Consider the following 16784-nt stretch of genomic DNA (forward strand, 5'->3'; position numbering starts at 1 on the left):
CCCTCCTCCTCCCCCTCCTCCCCCTCCTCCTCCTCTCCTCTTCCCTTGAGGGGAGGGATCACTCAGGAAAACAGGCCCACCCCACCAGGCGCCATCAGGAGCGGCTAGATGGCTCTCACTGGCCCAGCTCTGGGCGGGCTTCTTTGCCAGGGTTTGGTGGCCAGGACAAGAGTTGCCCAACGGGGCTGGGGCTTGTCTCCTGGGCTGCCAGGCAGCTCTATTTTGGGGAGGTGGTTTGGGGGCCGGCTTGGGTGTGTGGCTGAGACACTGGGCCAGGGGGCTGGGGTCTTCCTTGGGGAGGGGGGTGCAGGGGGCGTCTCTGTCAGCGGACAGAGCCAAGGGCCTAAGGCCAGCCTGTGACGCGGTCTCGGCCCTAGCTCTGCCGCGCACACGCGCTCTGCGGTGGGACTTGAGCCGGGTCCCCGGGGCCTCAGTCTCCCCATCTGTACCATGGGAGGCTCGCCCCTGCCCGCCCCCCGCCCCCCCCCACCCTGCCTACCTCACAGGGCTGTTGTGAGGAATCGATGACATGTATGTGAAACACTTTGTAACCTTGTAAAGCGCTGTGCACACGTGTGGGTGATTGTTCTCATTCTGGTCCGGAGTATCTCATTGTGTGGGGATGGGGCTGGGGGGAGGGAAGAGGGCGGCTCCCCCACATCGGCCCAGGCTGCACCCTGGCTTTCCCCCTACCCCAAACAGAAGCTCAGCCAGGGCCAGTAGCGCATGCCTGTAACCCCAGCTACTCAGGAGGTTGAGATCTGCTGAGCGAGGTTCACAGCCAGTCTGGACAGGAAGTCCTTGCGACTCTTTAATGACGCCGCAGCAAAGCTGTCTTGCTCACCCGCTGGCCAGGAGCGCCCAGCCACGGCCTGTCCCTGCGTGCCAGGGAGGAGCCAGGCTGGTCCCCAGCAAAGCCTGCGTGGGGCTGGGGCTCCGGCCAGGAGGGCAGGGAGGCCCAGGCAGGGCCTCCTGGCCGCTTGGCGCAGGCCAGCCCCACGCTGCTCCTGGGCCCTCGGGCCGGGACTCCCGTCCACATCGGCCCTCCAGCCTGAGTCTGCTTCTCCCCACTGGCTGAGCTGCGTGCTCAGCACCGGGGCTGGGCTGGCATGGAGCTGGCACGCAGCCCTTGCCTCATTCATTCATTCATTCATTCTCAAGCACCCTGGGAGTCCCTGCTATGGCTGATGAGGTCCGATCACTGCCGAGGCTACCCCTGGGTCTGGAGGAAGACCGTGTTTTTTATTCCCTGGCAGGGAATGGCGTCCTCTTTCCAGAGGACCCAGGAATCTCACAGGTCCCCTAGGTTGGGCCGGCTGGGGGTGATGCCAGGGTCAGCTCTGAGTTCAGGATCTCACTCTCATACCAGCGGGGACGGTCGCCATCCTTGGAGATCCATCTCCACCTGTAAAATAAAGACAGTTAACCCTGGGCTGCCAGAGGGTCACCAAGTGAGGGCACAGGCCGTGTTCCTCAGTCAATGCAGTACTGGTACTTAGCAAGCCACAGTACTTGGTACTTAGTAGGCCACAGTACCTGGTACTTAGCTAGCCATGGTGCTTGGTACTTAGCAAGTGCCGTGCCTGGTACGTAGTCCTCTGCACTCAGTAGTGGTGATGGCCCGTCCATTCACGGCTACATACTTGCTGAGGGGAGGATCAGAGAGGGCAATCGCTTCTTCAGGGCTGCCCAGCTACAAGCAGACAAGACCAGGGTCCTATTTGGAGAATTCTTAGAGGCAGGTCCAGGCAGGAGACCATTTTGGGGCGCACAGAGGGGAAGGAGGGGAGAAGAGCCCTTGGGCATGGAACTGGCCTGCAACAAGAGGCCGGGCGTGTCATGGGGCTTCAGAACTCCCGCAGCCCAGCAGTGTCTGGCAAGGCGTCAGCCCAAGCCCTCCACCCAGCTTGGGACCCCCGGGAGGCAGGTCCTTGCTCCCCCTGAGGACGCCCCTGAGGATGCCACTGCAGCTTCCTGGGCCTCAGGTGCTGGGGCAGAAGTAGCTCCTAAGAAAACGCACGGACAGAAAAATCCAATCATCTGGGCGGTGGTAGCTCACGCCTGTAATCCCAGCTACTCAGCAGACGGAGATCCCAAGATCGCAGCTCAAAGCCAGCTTGGGCTTGAGAGTCTGTGAGATGCTCAATCTGCAACCAATCATCAAAAACCTGGAAGGGGCCGTGGCTCAGGTGGCAGAGCACCAGCCTCGAGCCAAAAAGAAAAGAAAAAAGCTCAAGGACAGCACCCGAGTCCTGAGTTCAAGTCCTAGGACTGGCACCAAACAACCAGAAAAAGATCAGTCATTGTATTGTTAGGACTGAAGGCCAGCACAGAAGAAAGCAGGTGCTCGGGGTCGTGGGTCAGGGTTGAGTCAGGCTGGGGGCCGGGGAGCCTGGGGCAGACCCCTTCCTTCCCCCCCCCCCCACACACACCCCTGAGCTCTGGAAACACACAGAGTGAGGTGCCAGGCCGGGCAGGCCACACCCCCACAACTCCCAGCCAATGAAGGCTCACAGGAATGGCAGATACCTCCTTCCCCAGCACCCGAGTGAGGATCTGGGATCCTGGACCCTGAAGAGGAAGGGCCGGAGCCTTGCAGGCCCTGAGCTCCCACCCTGTCCAGCACCGTTCTGCTTCCAACCCAGTGTGGTGGCGGGGCTGGGACGTCCAGCTGCTCTGGAGCTGTAGGAAGCTGCACCTTCCCAGCCGGGGCTCTGGATGAGGGTGGAGCTGGATGCTGGGGAAGAAGCAGGTGTGCAACGCTGAGAGCAGAGCATTTCCCAAGACAGGCAGGGCCGTGTCGGCTCCCAGTGAGCCTGGCCAGGGCTGGCACCCGGGGCGGGTGGTGTGTGCATGTGTGTATGCATGCGTGTGTAAATGCGTGTGTCTTCGTGGGAGCGGCAGATCCTTCCCCAGTTCCCCTCTCCCCAGTCAAGAGCTGAGAGGTGCAGTGACCTTCCCAGAGATTCTCAGCTGAGTCAGGGCAGCACGGGCGTCCAGCAGACCTGGGTTCAAATCCCAGCTCCACCGCGGAATTCCACCTGCAGAACCAGCCTTGGAGCCCCATAGATTTGGAGCGTTGGGTGATAAAAGCCATGACGGCGTGCGTACTTGGGGGTGTCCAGTCATGGTCACTGGTCAGCACGGCGTCTACAAGAGGTTGACCCACGAGCCTGTCCAGGCCTGCGTCGCCATGGATGGCGTTAGGGCTGCTGGGGGAAGATGGGAACTGGTGTGACCCATCGCCCCGTCTTCCCAGACACAGAACGGCCAGCTGCACCCAGGATTCTAGGGAAGGAAGGAGACAGAAGCTTCCAGGCCCGCCCTGTTCCTGCATACAGCCTGATGCTCTGCTTTGCCTTCAGGATGGAAGTCAAGAGGCTGAAAAGGAAATGTGGAACCAGACGCCAGGGCTCACACCTGCAGGCCTAGCTACTGGGGAGGCTGAGAGCCGAGGATCGAGGTGTGAAGCCAGCTTGGAACGGGAAAGGCCGTGGAGATTCTTTATCGCCAGTGAACCACCAAAGAGCCAGAAATGGAGCCGTAGCTCCAGTGATAGAGCGCCAGCCTTGAGTGAGAAAGCTCAAAGATGGCGGCCAGGCCCTGAGTTCAAGTCCCGGTGTTGGCATGCATGCACACACACAGGGCAGGGACAGTGCAGACCAGCTGGAGGGACGTGGTACCGTAGAGCTTCACAGAACCCGCATTCACACCACCCTTCCTGCTCCTCTGCCCCATCTGATGTCTTCTGGCTCACGCCAGCCCGCACAGAGCTGAAAGCAACCCAGGTCCCCCTCGCGCCCCCAGCTCCACCTCCTGCACCGGCTGACTTGCTAAGTCTCTGATTGCTTCATTCACAAGCTCCAGATGGGGGTGAAATCTGATTGGTCACCTACCAGCCAATGGATTGGCTGCTTCAATGTCAGGGGCCCAGTTCTTATCCAGTCAGCTGTGACCAAGAAGCTCCGCCTTGCACAAGCCAACCTTGGGGAAAGATGGCAAAGAAGAGATCAAGGGAGCCAGGCATCGGTGGCTTATGACTGTCACCTTTGACTACTCAGGAGGCTGAGATCTGAAGATGGAGGTTCGGAGCCGGCTCAGACAGGAAAGTCCGTGAGACTCTACTCTCCAATGAACCAGCGAAAAGCCCAAAGTGGAGGTGTTGCTCAAGTGGTAGAGTGCCAGCTTTGAGCAAAAAGCTAACGGACAGGGCCCAGGCCCTGAGTTTAAACCCTAGTTCTGGCACACACACACACACACTCACACTCACAGGACAGCTTGGGGACAGCTGGCCTGTCTTTCCACATGGCTCTCCTGGCTCACTGGGTGTCTTCCTGGGGGCGCGGCTCTAACAGAGCTCCCAGATCTCTAGGCCAGGACCCCCCACGCCTGGACTGGTCAGGACAGGTCAGAGGCCCACAGATTCCGCAGGAATCTGTGTGTGCGTGCGTACGTGTGTGCATGTGCGTGCGTGTGTGTGTGTGTGTGTGTGTGTTCTGGAACAGGGGCTTAAACTCTGCTGAACTTTCTCACTCCTGGCTGACCCTCTACTGCTCGAGCCGCACCTCTCCGGTTCCAGCTGGTTCATTGGAGATAAGAGTCTCACGGATGCCCCAGCCCCAGGTGGCTTTGAACCCTGGTCCTCAGGGCTCAGCCTCCTGAGTAGCTGGGGTGGCAGGTGGAGCCTCCAGCGCCCTGCTCCCTCATCTTCTTGACACCAGGCTTTGTGCCAACCTAGGAGGTCACGGGCTGGGTGGGCGCCCATCGGCGGCTGCAGCCTGGCCTGTGCCCCAGCCTGCACTGAGCATCACCCCTGTGGAACAAGTAGAATATTCCAGAAAAAACAGAGAGGAAGAGGATGTTGAGAGCAGGAGCAGGAAAAGCTGGTCAGGAAAGGAAAGGGGCCTCCCCCGCACCCAGCCCTCTGCGAGACACGCAGCATCTCTTTCTGCCTGAAGGTGGCTCCGATGGCCAGCCAGGAGAAACAAGAGTCTCAGAGAGGGTGTGCCGCTGCCTGAGGCTGCACAGCTGGGTCACAACAACTCAGTGCGCTTCACCTCAGAAGTAAGGGGAAGGAAGGAACGGGTTCTCAGAACATCAGCATAGCCATCCTCCACCCCCCACCCCAGGAAGTGACAGCAAAGAGACCATCACTCCCCCTTGCCTAGAAAACCTTCCTGGCCAGCCACGCCTGTCATCCCAGCTACTCGAGAGGCTGGGATCTGAGCATCACGGTTCAAAGCCAGCCTGAGCCGGAAAGTCCATGAGCATCGAATACCAAAAAAAGCCAGGAATGACGTCGTGACTCAAAGTGATAGAGCACTAGCCTTGAGCACAAGATCCCGGGGACAGTGCCCGAAACTGAGTTCAAACCCTTAAGACAGGAAAGGAAGGAAGGAAGAAAGGGAGGGAAGGGAGTCTTTCCCACAGGATGCACAGGTCATGCTCGTCTCAGGAACACCACAGCGCAGGCAGCTAGAGGCCCCAACTTTGCTCCCTGACTTGCAGACATTTACATAGCTCATAAAAAAAATACGACATCGTAAAGAAGAGAGAGGCAGGCCCGGTAAAGTCGGTCTCCGCCGCTGCCCAGCGGCCCCAGAGCGCTCATCGGGTGTTCCAAGGACGCGGGCTGCGCGGTGGCCGGGGTGGCCAGGGTGGCCAGGGTGGCAGGGCCCTGCCAGGGGCAGGGGTGGCTTTCTGGATGCCGGTCCACACCCAGTGCTTGGTTTCAGTGGCCTGGGCATCCACCCAGCTTTCCCTGAGAGATGGAAGGATGGAGTGATGTCTACTCCATGCATGCACCTGCCAGCTTCACCCCAGACCTCAGCGGGGTCCCCCTCCCCGGCCTCCCCACCCCACACTGTCGCTGAAGTGTGACAGACTTATGGCCTCTCCAGCAGAAAGACACTTTTACAGCCCTCCCTGCATCTGGCCCATAAATCTCCTCTCTCCAGGGGCAGCGGGGACCCTCAGCTCCCAAGCCTGTGGTCCCCACCTACCCTAACCCTGACCACCTCAGATACCCTCTGGCCCAGAGCCTCCCCCAAATCCAACACCCCTCCCCTCCCCTGAGTGTCCTGTGTCATTTGTAACTGGCCACCTGGGGTAAGTTCTTGCTCCTCTGTCAAACCTCTGGTTGGGGCCAAGAAACAAAGGCTAAAGACCCACCCAGGCTGGGCAGCCGAGTGGCCAGGACCCTCTGGCCCCTGGGGAGAGCCAGAGTAGCCACAGCGCAGAGGGCGGGCGGGAGGAGGGCGGGCAGGCTGGAGTCTCTCTGCCAGGCCACTGGCTGCCACCTGGCTGGCCTTGAGCCAGAAGCACAGCTGTTGTCTTTCTCCTCTGAAGCAGTTTCCAGGGACGGGGACGTGGCAAGGTTGATGGCTCCCTGCGGTCACCCAGCGGCAGAAAGGACTTCGAGGTGTATGGCATAGATTGGAGGTGGTGAAGGGACCAGGAGAGCTGAGGATGGGGGGCTTACAACCCAGCTGGACGCCCCCCTCTCCCAGCTGACCTCCAGCCTCCCCTGACAAGACTTTCCAAACAGATTTGGGGGGAGCAGCCTGCCACTGTGCAGCCCTGTAACCAGACAGTGTCAGGCTCAGGATCAATCTCCGGGGACCCACAGACAACAGACAGGAGACTGCGGGCACACCCCAGACCTTCCACGCGGGCTCCTCTGGCTTCGAAGGAAGAAAAGCTGCGTACACCACCTCCCTGCTCACCTTTGAATGCTCCACTCTGCCAGGAGTCAGACTCCTCCCTCCTCTCCTAGTGCAGGTGTGGACGCCAAGGAGCTGGGGAAACTGAGGCAGGGCGTTCCAGTGAACCTGATCTGAGCAGTGGGGGGCTACAGTGGCTCCTGGGCATCAGAGGGGCACCTCTCAGGGTGTAAGGAGGAAAGCTGGGAGGCGTGGGGGGGGCCAGGCCTCAGAGCACTCACCCCCACCCAAGCTCCCACCATCAGGGACCACTCGAAGGTCCAGCGCACAATCTTTCTCCTTCCCGGGACCTCAATGTGATCAGCGTGGTCTCTGGGCTCAGTGCACATCCCTGTGTGAGCCCACACGCACCCCCTGCACAGCCAGGAGAGTTCCAGCTGGAAAGTCAGTTTTGTGAGCCAGCCAGCCAATGGGAGCACATCGAGCATGAGCCAGCCAGCCAATAGGAGTGCACTGGGCATCAGCCAGCCAACCAATGAGAGCACACCGGACATGAGCCAGCCAGCCAATGGGAGCATGCCAGGCACTGTCTCCTAGGCAACATGGCTACTGGCTGCCTGGCTCAGGGCTCCTGAGGAGGGGTGTAGCTATGGGTCCCCCCACCCTGTAACCCCTGTGCTCAAAGCCCCGCTCCCTCACCCCCCACTTTTTATTGTGTGCAGGTACAAGGGCTTGCACTGAGGATTTTGCATCCTTGCTTGGCTTTTTTGATCAAAGCTGGTGCTCTACCATTTGAGCCACACCTCCATCGCTGACTTTTTTGCTGGGTAACTGGTGATAGAGTGTGGGATTTGTCTGCCCGTGCTGGCTGTGAACCCGTCTTCAGATCTCAGCCTCCTGAGTAACTGGGATGAGAGGCGTGAGCCGCTGGTGACAGGCAACTTAAAGAGTATCTCATTTATTTATTTATTTATTTAGAAGAAGCCCGGCCGAGGGCTGGGGTTCGAGAGCGTGGTGTGTGGAGCCAGACGAGTTGGATGCAAGTCTCTGCTCTGCTACCAGCCAGCTGTGTGACTTTGGGCAAGTTGCCCGTGTGACTTGTAGGAGTAGATTAGATCATGCCTTCGAGGTCTTTAGAATGAGTCTGGCACTGAGTTAGTGGCCAATAAACGTTCGCTGTAACTGTTATTTTCCTGCATCCCACGCGGCTCCTCCCCCCCTCCCCAGTCTTCATTCAGAATGTTCAGAGATTCGTGGGTCTGCGACTCACCGGAGCGGCTATGGGTTTGTCCCCAGTAGCACGTGCTCCGGGGTAGAAGGGAGATACGTCCCATGGGGCCTTCCTCCCTGCCCCTCCCCACCCATCCCTGCCATCCTGAGGGAGCGTGAATGTGCACACCCTGTAGTAAGACTCCCAGAGATCCTTCCATTCCTCCTCGTGGACCGTCTCCCTGGCTCCGGGAGGAGCCATGGCTGCCAGCCTGAAGCAGGGCTCATTCCCCACCGGCTCAGGACAGGACTTCCTTCCACATCTCCCCACAGTGTACAAGCCTGCATCCATCTTGAAATCTCACTGCCGCTTTGTTCTTGGGGCTTGTTCTCCATACCCCACCCCGCCCCTCCACTGGGCTCAAACAACACAGATTAGTGTCCATGGCTCACGCACGTAATCCTAGCTGAAAAGGAACGCTGAGATCTGAAGATCCTGGTTCAAAGCTAGCGAAACTTATCTCCAAGGAACCCAGCAAGAAGACAGAGTGGAGGTGTGGCTCAAGTGGTTGAGTGCCAGTCTTGAGTGAAAAATGCTCAGAGATGGTGCTCAGGCCCTGAGTTTAAGTCCCAGTACCGGCAAACACACACAACTGTAATTGGAGGTGTGAAGACTTGATATTATCAGACATTCCATAAGATCAGGATCACCGGGAAGCTGGCTGCAGGGTTTACAAAGTACTCTAACCTGAAAAACAAAACAAAGAACAGTGATAACAATGGTTAGGACCCTAGCCTTGTCCCAGAGCCAACCATGGACATGGATTTGAAACTCTTCTCTTCCTCTCCCAAGCTTCTTTCCCAGGCGGTCTTTGAAGGATTACCTCCCACGCTGGGGGCAGCCACGCAGCCACCCCCCATTCTGTTACCCCAGCAGGACTCCACTCGGCCCTGCTTTGCATAATTGGCTTCTGGTGAGATTCTTAGAAGTGATTTGGGCCACCGGGGTTTATGTCCATGCTCTACAGGAGTGAGCCGGGCACCCTGGGGCACACAACACTACTGAACTTCTCAGTTAAAAAAAAAAAAAAGCTGGGCACTGGTGGCTCACGCATGACTCCTGTCATCCTAGCTACTTAGGAGGCCGAGATCTGAGGATCAAGGTTCAAAGCCAGCCCGAGCAGGAAAGTCCGTGAGACTCTTATCTCCAATGAACCACCCAAAAACCGAAAGTGGTGCTGTGGCTCAGGTGGTAGAGCGCTTGCCTTGAGCTGAAGAGCTCAGGGACAGCGCCCAGGGCCCAGAGTTCAAGCCCCATGACCAACAAAAAGAGAAAAAAAAAAAAGAATAATTACTCCCCCTTCCAGGAGTGTTGGTGAGCTCAGACCCGATGCTCACCGCCACGTCCTGGGCGTTGGGGATGAGCTCCATTAGCTGCCTCCTCCATTGGGCCCTCCGGGAATGGAGTGGGGACCCTGGGATGGAAAATGTTTGATCAAAAGAACAGTAGCCATGGGCTGGGAAGGTGGCTCAGTGGTAGAGCGCTTGCCTTGCATGCCTGAGGCCCTGGGTTCAATTCCTCAGCACCACATAAGCAGAAAAAGCTGGAAGTGGTGCTGTGGCTCAAGTGCTAGCCTTGAGCTGAAGAGCTGAGGGATAGCACCCAGGCCCAGAGTTCAGGCCCCACGACCGGACCCCCCTCCAAAAAAAAGAACAGTAGCCGTGTTTCAGGTGTCCTGTAGGGAGGAGGGTGTTTTTGGAGGGATCGTGGCTCAGCCTACCTTGGCGATGGATGGATGGATGGATGGATGGATGGATGGATGGATGGATGGGTGGATGGATGGATGGATGGATGGATGGATGGGTGGGTAGATGGATGGATGGGTGGATGGGTGGATGGATGGATGGGTGGATGGATGGATGGATGGGGGATGAGGATGCGCTTCCTTCCTCTCTTTCCTCTCTGCTCAGCTTCTGATCACACGGCCCTCTGGGCAGCAGGAATGCCTTTTCCTGCCACCCAGTCAGGGACTCCTTTGCTGAGGACAGTGGCCCCAAGCCAGTAGCCTCACAGCCACTTTGCCTCCAACCTTCCTCCTCCCCTGCAGATTCTCAAGAGACAGTGCTAGGATCAGGTCGTCTTCCACCTGGTCCAATCAGCTGAGGCAGAAGGCGGGACAAGCGTGGGCCTTCCTCTAAGCTATGGAAGAGGAGCCACAGCCTGGGCCTCCCAGCCAGGGAGGGTCTTGGAGAAGGATGGGTGGCACAAAAATAGTGTTTATTTTTCCCCCAGAAATTGTCCCAGCCATCAAACTTCTCCTTCCCTTGTTAAAATGCACCAGCCCCCCCAGATCTTGAGCACCCTAAAATCACAGCCTTGCCCGCAGCTAACACACCTGCAACTTCCTCTCCTAATGTCTGCCCTGATTTCAAACTCCCACAAGGCACAGTCTGATTGGCTGAGTTTGAGTCAGGTGACCTTAGTCTTACCCAATCAGCTGAGACCAGGGGAGGGCTGCCTTTCCCAGGCTGGGAAGAGGGAGAAAGATGACCCCCATAGTTGGAGTAGAACCCAGAGGCTTAGCTTTAGAAAGGCCCCGCGTTGGGCTTGGTGCTGGTAGCTCACTCCTCGGAGGCTGAATGAGATCGAGGATAGTGGTTCTGAAGCCAGCCCAGGCAGGAAAGCCCAGGAGACTCTTATCTCCAATGAACCAGCAAAAATAAAAATAAAATCCAGAAATGGAGCAGTAGCTCAAGTGGTAGAGCACCAAACTTGATCAGACTAACCGAGTGAGCTCAGACAGCCCTGAGTTCAAGCCCCAGGACTGACACAAGAAAGAAACATTTAAAAGGCCCCATCTTGAGACAACTGAGAGAGTACAAGTCAAAGAGAGAGTGGAGGTCCACGGCAGGGCGTTCTAGCAGCTGAATCTAGGGGGTGTTTGGATGGGTTGGAGGGGGCGTACAGGGGTGACCCTCAGCCCCAGGCACCAGCGGCAGGCCTGCTTTGCATCCTGTCCAGATATTTCCAGTAAATAAACATTGACGCTTTGGATATCATGTTAATTTCACAGGCCGCTGCTCTGCTGACAGTCCCCACACCCCGCCACCGGCTCTTGTCAGTTTTACTCTCACAGGCAGATGTGTGGCTGGACGTACAGACATAAAAACAAATGGCTTTGAAAGTCCTGGGGAAGAGAGGATCTGCGCAGGTCCTGGGTTTGAGCCGCAGCCCTGTCCAGGGTCCTAAAGTCACCTGGGAAGAGGATTTCCAATCCACCAGTGTGAACTTGGTGGGGTCGCTTCTATTTTCTGGGTCCCAGGTTTGTTTTGTTTGTTTGTTTGCTTGTGTCAATACTAAGGCTCGAACTCAGGGCCTGGATGCCGGCCCTGAGCTTTTGTGTGAGCTACAGCTCCACTTCCAGCTTTCTGCTGGTTCATGGGAGATGAGAGTCTCACAGGCTTTCCTGCCCAAGCTGGCTTCAAACCACGATCTTCAAATCTCAGCCTCCTGAGTAGCTGGGATGACAGGTGTGCGCCCAGCGGTGGGTCACAGGGTTTAACATCTCGGCACAGCTTCTTAGGCTCCTGGCAGCCCCTTTGTTTGTGATAAATATTGGTTGGCTTTGACCTTCAGCCTGACCCCCCGTGGGAGGCTCAGACCATAATACAGAGGGAAAGTCCTGGGGCCCACAGGCATGGCGGGGGGGGGGGGACCACCCCCTACTTTTTCCCACACTGAGCTGAGCCGGTCCCCTGGAGTCCTTAGGCCTCTTCATGCATAGTCATGAGATCTCATGCATATGCATGATCCATTCCTATTCCAGGCGGAGCTGGGCTCCACTTCCGGCTAACAAGCATCCCAACACAGGAGTTCTCTTGTGCCCTGGGACCCTCGCTCGTATTCTGGGCGTCAGCCTTACCCTGAGATACCCTCCCATCCTTAGTGAGGGCCAGGGGCCCCCACAGGGACACTTGCCTCCAGTCCTGCTTCATATCCCCCCACCTATCCTCAAAGCCTGGGTTGGACTCCAAGAGGGTCCAGGCGAGCACAGGGCCTGCCCGCCCTCCTTGTGGTCCACCCCCTCCTAAGCGAAGGCTCCCATGGGCCGTGTCTGGGGCTCTCCTGTCCAGGCAAAGTGACAGGGGCCGGGCCGGGGCCTGGGCGGGCAGGTGGCTGCCCGGAGGCTCGGCTTCAACCATGGCCTCTTCAGGGGGGCCAGGCTCCCACCTCCGCACCGGTGCCCTGGCCGTGCCCGGTGCCCGCTTCTGCTCAATAAAGCCTTTGTTAATGGACTGAAGTGAATTAGAGCCATTAACGCTGTTCTGAGGGGCAGGCAGAGGCCGGGTGTGCCTGCCCCCTGCCCCCAGGTCCAGCCCTCCATCTGGGGGACCTGAACCGCAGATCTCTCTCCTGTGAACACATGCACGCACAAGGCAAATTGAAAAGCACCACTTCCTCCCCCTGCCCCCCCCCAAGAAGAGAGGGCTGCAGGCTGGGATGGGGGGGCTCCGTGGAAATGTCTGACCCCCTCCAGGCTGCTGTTCCTGTGAGCACTCCCCCCTGCCCCCAGCTCCCCTGCTCCCAGCATGCAGTGGGGCCAAGGGGGGGGTCCCACAGGCCTCCCCTAGAGCCCAGGGCTCCAAGGTCAAGATGCAAGGTCATAGCCCCTCCCCCTCCCCCTGGCCTAGCGCAGCACCTACCGCATCACTTTAATTTTTTACTGATTTTTTCCCCTTTCCTTCATTGCAGTTCATGTAACAAATAATAAATGAGAGGGGAGGGAGGAGGGCGAGGGGGAGGGCTCAGCACAGAAGCTGCTAGTCTTTTTGAGCCACAATCTGGGAGCTGGGAGCCAGGACAGAGGTGGAGGGAAGGATGGATTTAGGGAGGAGCCAGGATTTCAGGAAGGGGAATAGCTTGCTCTCCTTCCTCCCTCCCTCTCCCTCCCTTTCTCTCTCCCCCACCCCCCTTCCTCTGACACAGACCTCTCCACACCAAGCAAACAGGAGCTGTCTGCCCTCTGTCTTCTCTGTCTCCTGGTGAGGGAATTGCTTCCTGAGCTATCGATTACCGTGTCTGACCGGCCAGGCTCTTAATGCCAGGGTACTCTGCTGGGCCACTGTCTCCGATCCTGGCTGTTAGAGACCCCACGGAGGAGGAGACACAGGTCAGAACCGCCCAGTGATTCCCTGAAGAACGGGTCTGTCTGGCCAGGCATCGGTGGCTCACACCTGTCATTCTAGCTACTCAGGAGGCTGAGATCTGAGGATGGCAGTTGGATCCAGACCGGGTAGGAAAGTCCATGAGACTCTTACCTTCAATTAATCACCAGCAAAAGCTGGAAGTGGCGCTGTGGCTCAAGTGGTAGAGTGCCAGCCTTGAGCGAAAGAAGCTCAGGAACAGCGCTGAGGTCCCAAGTGTAAGCCTTGAGACTGGCAAAAACAAAGCCAAGGGAGAGAAAAAGGCCCTGGAGGGGGGAAGGAAGGTAGGAAGGAAGGAAGGGAGGGAGGGAAGGAGGGAGGGAGGGAGGAAGAGAAGGAAGATCTTGGACTGTCTTCAAGTGTACCTCACTATGGGTCATAGCAGGGTTATTACTCCACCCCCCGCCCCAGTACTAACAGTAGAACCTCGCTCTGCCCAGGGACAGACCAGGTCAGGAAAGCCAGAGTGAAAAGTGTCAGATCTGCCTTTGACCTTGGACATGACTTTGATCAGGGTCTGGCTAGGATTTGGGACATGAGGTGGACAGGGTGCTGGGGACCGAGGCCCAGCCCAGGGCTGCCCACAGGCCTCCTCAGCAGGGACAGCTCTGTGGCCCCCGTGGTCTGTGGCCTTGTGGTCTCGTGGCTCCGTGGCCTGTGGTCTCGTGGCTCTGTGGCCTGTGGCTCCGTGGTTCTGTCCCCCCTGGTTCTGTGGCTCTGTGGCCTGGGTTTCTCTGGCCCTGTGGTCCTGGGGCTCCGTGGTTCTGTTCCCCCCCCCATGGTTCTGTGGCTCTGTGGCCTGGGTTTCTCTGGCCCTGTGGTCCTGGGGCTCTGGGCAGGGGGCGGGGAGCAGGACCAAAGCAGGATTGATATTCCATCAGGCTCACAGAGCCTGCTGCCTGGAGCCCCTGGGTTTTTTGTTCTATTTAATCAATACGTAATTAAAGTGAAACCCCGGCTTAGGAATTTCCAACAGCGTGAAGACCAGGCTTTCTGAGGGTGTGCCAGAGCAGAGGATCCCACCTCTGCTAGAAGCCCCTCACCAGCCTGGCCTGCCCGCCCTCTCTCCCCCCTCCCCAGGCCTCAAGGTCACCTTCCTGGGCTGGGAGACCCCTGTGAGCACGCAGCCTGCAAGAGATGAACACCCACCACAGCAGGGGTCGCTGCCCCTCCCATGGGGGAGGAAAGGGGGAGGGAGCGGAACTGGGCCTCAGGCTGCCCTCCCCCCTCCTCCCTTGCCCCCCTTCCCCCCCCAGTGATCTGAACAAAGGCACCAGTGACTGTGAGCGCCCTGACTGTGCCCCCAGCACTTTCCAGACGCTGGCACATGGTTCTGACCCCCCACACTCGCTCACCCTCAGCCCCACCCCACAACGTCAGCCATTACTAACTCCACCTGAAGACAAGGAGTCAGGCACTGGCCGCTTACACCTGTCATCCCAGCTACTCAGGAGGCTGAGATCTGAGGATCACGGTTCAAAGCCAGCCCAGGTAGGAACGAGGGTGAGACTCCTTCTTGTAATAAATGACTCTGAAAAAGTTGGAAGTGGCGCTGTGGCTCAAGTGGTAGAACGCTGGCCTGGAGCAAGAAAAGCTCGGGGACAGTGTCCAGGTTCTGAGTTCAGGCCCCAGGACCGGCACAAAATAATAACAATAATATATAGTAATAATAAATTTAAAAAAGAGAAAAGCAAAGACGAGTCAGAGCACCCTCCAGGAGGCTGTTTGGGAGCAGCTAAGCTGAGCCGGTTCCGAGGGACAGCTGGCGAGCCCCTGTGAGTCCTGAGTGGGTGTGGGCAGCTGGGTGAAGGGCAGAGCAGAAGGACTCATCTGTCCAGCGTCCAGCTCCATTGCGCCCATCCCCCACCCAAATGGAGCAGTAGGCCAGGGCGGACCACGGCAGAGATGGCTGCGGTACGGAGCGGGAGGCGGGTGGGCAGGGGAGGCGGGAGGCCTGGTCCTTCCTGGGATGACACCACCCCGAGCTGCTCCCTGGGACTCTGAGTGTGGACAGGGGCCAGAGGCAAGCTGGGGCAGGGAGGGCTAAGCAGGCAGCGTGGCCCAGTGGCTGTCATCCGCCCCGCTCCAAATGCCAGTGGGAGAATTTGAACTCAGGGCTTCACACTTTTAGTAGGCAGGGTACAACCCTTCAAGCCATGTCTACAAGTCCTCTCCTGCTTTAATTATTTTTTTCTTTTGTCAGTCCTGGGGCTTGAACTCAGGGCCTGGGTGCTGTCCCTGAGCTGCTGCTGCTCAAGGCTAGCGCTCTACTACTTTGAGCCACAGCACCACTTCTGACTTTTTCTGTGTATGTGGTGCTGAGGAACTGAACCCAGGGCTTCATGCATGCAAGGCAAGCGCTCTACCACTGAGCCACCTTCCCAGCCATTATTATTATCTTAATTATTATTATTGTTGTTGTTGTTTAAGTTATTATTGTTCTTGGTTTTGCTTGGGCACAGCCTTGGACCTCAATCCTCCTACCTATGTTTCCTCCCTCCTTTGTGAGGTTACAGGCATGCATGACCATGCCTGGCTTTTTGTTTGTTTGGGGTTTTTTTTTGGTCAGTTGTGGGGCCTGAACTCTGGGCCTGGGCTCTGTCCCTGAGCTCTTCAGCTCAAGGCTAGTGCTCTACCACTTGAGCCACAGCGCCACTTCCGGCCCTTTCTGCTTATGTGGTGCTGAGGAATTGAACCCAGGGCCTCAGGCATGCAAGGCAAGCGCTCTACCACTGAGCCACCTTCCCAGCCCCGCAGGTGCTTTCTTTCACAGCACACCCTCCTGGTTTATGGACCGTGTGTCTCCACTGGGGTCTGCCGCAGCGAGCAAGCGAGGCTGGGAGGGGGCTGGATGGGCGGGGTGGGCTGGGTGTGCTGGGCGTGGCTGAGCGTGGGGGTGCGTGCCTGGCATCCAGCTGTTCAAAGCAGCACTAACAGGACCATTTATCCATCAAGTGAGACTCGGTGTTGAAAATAACCAAGAGATTACACAGTAAAAAGAGTAGCTCAAGTGCTACCTGTCTTAACAGGCATGAGACAGGATTGAGAGAGAGAGAGAGAGAGAGAGAGTCTTTCTTACCATCCTGACTCCCAAACAGAAAGTCTTGGCAGAGAGCTTCGCCCGAGAGTTATTTTTACTAAGCATCCGGATATTTAAAAAAATAGGCAAAGCCAGGCAGGGGGAGGGGGGGGCTGGCCTTTAGGGTCTCTAAATCCAAAAGAGGGGGTGTGGAGCCGCCTGGCGGGCCTACATACAAACCTCACGGCTGGGCACAGCCGTGGGAGGCCTAGCATCAGGTGTAGACGGGGCTCCAGCCACCGGCACCAGAACCACATGCCAACCGGGCTGTGGGGGCGGCCGAGCCAGGAAGCTCCCCAAATCCTGGGGGGGCGGGTCGAGCCTCCACCCAGGAAAGGTCAACCCCAGAACTCCTCATCCACACATGCCCTGGGCACAGGCCAGGCTGCCCGTGGAAGAGCAGGCTGTGTCCCCTCCCGCCACCACACAGGTCCCCAGCTCGCCTCCCTCTGCTCTTGCTGCTCCCAGTCTACTAAAAACCCTGGGGAGGAGGCAGAGGCAGCCTCCGCCTGGGCTGCTGCCCTCGCCCATCTCCACCCCTCCTCCTCCTGCTCCTCCTCCTCCTGCTCCTCCTCCTCCTCCTGCTCCTCCTCCTCCTGCTCCTCCTGCTCCTGCTCCTCCTGCTCCTG

The sequence above is a fragment of the Dipodomys ordii genome, unplaced genomic scaffold (genome assembly GCF_000151885.1).
Source record: "Dipodomys ordii isolate 6190 unplaced genomic scaffold, Dord_2.0 Scaffold15, whole genome shotgun sequence".
Classification (NCBI taxonomy): Eukaryota; Metazoa; Chordata; class Mammalia; order Rodentia; family Heteromyidae; genus Dipodomys; species Dipodomys ordii.